A 2,809-nucleotide genomic window follows, 5' to 3' on the forward strand; every position below is an offset into this window, starting at 1 on the left:
TTTTTTTCTCAATAAAAAAAAAGATGAAAAAAAAGAATTAAAAAAACAGATAAATCACAGTTTTATACTAAATATAAACAATCTTTTTAACATTTTTCCGGATATGTATTTCTTCATTTTTTTAGCTCCCAATTCTTTTTCTATTTCATTAAATAGATACAGTGTTCCTTTTTAATGAAGCACCCCTTTGTAAAAATTATAATAAAGCAACCCTAACAGCAGTTGAGACGTAATGAGCTGAAATAACACATACATGATTCACCAGAGTCTTACATTATCACAGCACTAACTTCACTCCCAGAAGAAATTTCAATCAACAAACTGACATATTTAAAACTGTCATCTGTTGCTTAGTGTCATCAGTGTTAACATAATGGCTTACTCTCACAAATAGTTTGCCAGAAGAGGAAAATTTGAAATTAATTGTAGAGCTCATAAATTCTTTTGATATTAAACCATAGTTATGACAGATTAGTTTTATTAGCTACCTTAATTTATCCCTTTAATACAACTGTTAATGAAATGCAAATATACCTTGTTAGGTTCTAGACATTTAATCTTAATGAAACATCAGTATATATAAATCCATTGGTGGATAGTTCAAGTGGAAGAAACTGAACTATGTGATAAGTATAACAGACACCATGACCCTGCAACCTTTATAATGGAAAAATACTTAATTGCAGTGCCATACATTTTCAGAGCTTTGGTCCTTTATCATCACAGTGTGCCATGGTGACAGACATGCAGGCAGACAGGTTCTGGAAAAGTAGTTGAGAGGGCTTTGTCTTGGCCCTCAGAAAACAGGAAGTAGTTTTCTCAAAAATTAAAATAAAAAAACCCCACATACTATTGACCTAAAAACAGGCAAAATGATTAATGGAATCGAATCAAAGGCTCAGAAAAAATTCACACATATATGAATACTTGATTTTTTTTTTAAAAAGGAGAGCTTCTACAAAATTTTCTCCTATAACTAGATGTCTGCATGTAAGACAATGCAAGTACATCCATATTTATCACCCTGCATATAACTCAAACCCAGCTGGACCAAAGACCTTAAAATAAAACCAGACACACTGAACTTGATAGAAGGTAAAGTAGGAGATATTCTTGAACACATTGGAACAGTTAGGTATATACTCAAAGGAAGCTCCATCCTATACCACAAGAACACTTACCCAACTATGTTCACTGCGGCTTTATTCATAATAGCCAGAAACTGGAAACAACCTATATGTCTTCAACCAAGGATAAAGAAAATGTGGTATATTTAAACAGTGGAATTTACTTATCTATTTTAAAAATAACACCATGAAATTTTAAGGCAAAAGGATATAAATAGGGAAAATCATCTTGAGGGAGGCAACCTAGACCCAGAAAGAGAAACATGATATATACTCACTAAATGTATAGTAGTTAATATTTTAAAGATAATAATACTAGAATCCAGACCCAGAGAGACTTAGTAACAAGGATGACTCTGTGAGGCAGGTGTATGGAGCTTTCTGAGAAGGGGTTATAGAAGAAATTATGCGGGTATACTAGGAACAGGTGGGAACGGGATCGGGAGAGTTTAGCTGAGGAAAGAAGTTCCTGAGAGAGAGTTTGGGGAAAGACAACTGGAATTCTGGTCATTTGGAGGCAACGAGGAAACCTGGTTTAGTGGAACTTCTTGAAACCTATGAGACTGATTTTATGGAGGACTCCAGTAATGGAGGCTAGAGAGCCTGAAGAGGCGATTTTCTGTAATTAGGCTAGGCTCCCAGCTGTGGGACTGGGGCACAAATCCAGCCACAAATCCTCTTCTTTAAACCTATCCTGACTACAGTATGTGCTGGGGCAATGGTGATTTGAGTTTGTGGAAGTGACCACCAAAAACTGATCTAACTTGATGTTCATGCCAAGAGAGGTAGCCCATGCCCAATACTGCCCGGATTGCCAGTAATTGGAACCTAGATGCCAACAGTTCTAGAACAGAACCAAACAGAAGTGACCAAAAAAAAAAAGAATGATTTCTAATGAGATTCTGCTGTACTCATAGATCTGTGCCTAGCCCAATCATTCTCAAACGGGCTTCCTTCAACCGCGGATGGAAGCAGGTACAGAAATCCACAACCAAATATTAGGTGTAGCTCAGTGTCGGGGCCCACAGCTCAGGAAACCCCACAGAAGGGGGCAAAGAACAATTGTAGAAGCCAGAGAAATCTAGGACAAAAGGAGAACATGGCCTAAGAATCAACTAAGCGCAGGGCTCCTAGTGAGTCACAGTTACTGAAGCGGCATCCATGGAGCCTGATGGATCTCTGCGAGGTACTGCATATATTCTATGATTGTTATCTTGGTGTTTTGGGGGACTCCTAACACTGGGTGTGAGCATATCTGTGAGTGTCTGTGCCTGGTTTTATTGTGTCTTGTGCAGTACTTAGTGCGCTCCATTATAGTCCCAGAGCGGCGTGCTCTTTTCTCAGGTGCTAAAGGGGTAAGATGTTTGAGCGATGTGGAGAAGTGAGAGTAGTGAGTCTGGGGAGAGAAGATGGAGGGGGCACTAAGAGTAGTGGAGGGAGGACAGTCTGTGATCAGGATGCACTGTATGAGAGAAGAATAAATATAAATTATTTAAAAACTCAGAATTAACAAACAACAATATGTAGTTACTATAATAAAATGAAAAAAATTAAATTGATAAACTCTAAATTCAGTGTGCTGAAAGTCAAATTTTTAAAAAGTGTACAGTTATTTTATAACATAATTTTTTTTTGGTTTTTTTTTTTTTTTTTTTTTTTTGGTTTTTCGAGACAGGGTTTCT

This window comes from Microtus ochrogaster, linkage group LG1 (genome assembly GCF_000317375.1).
Source record: "Microtus ochrogaster isolate Prairie Vole_2 linkage group LG1, MicOch1.0, whole genome shotgun sequence".
NCBI lineage: Eukaryota > Metazoa > Chordata > Mammalia > Rodentia > Cricetidae > Microtus > Microtus ochrogaster.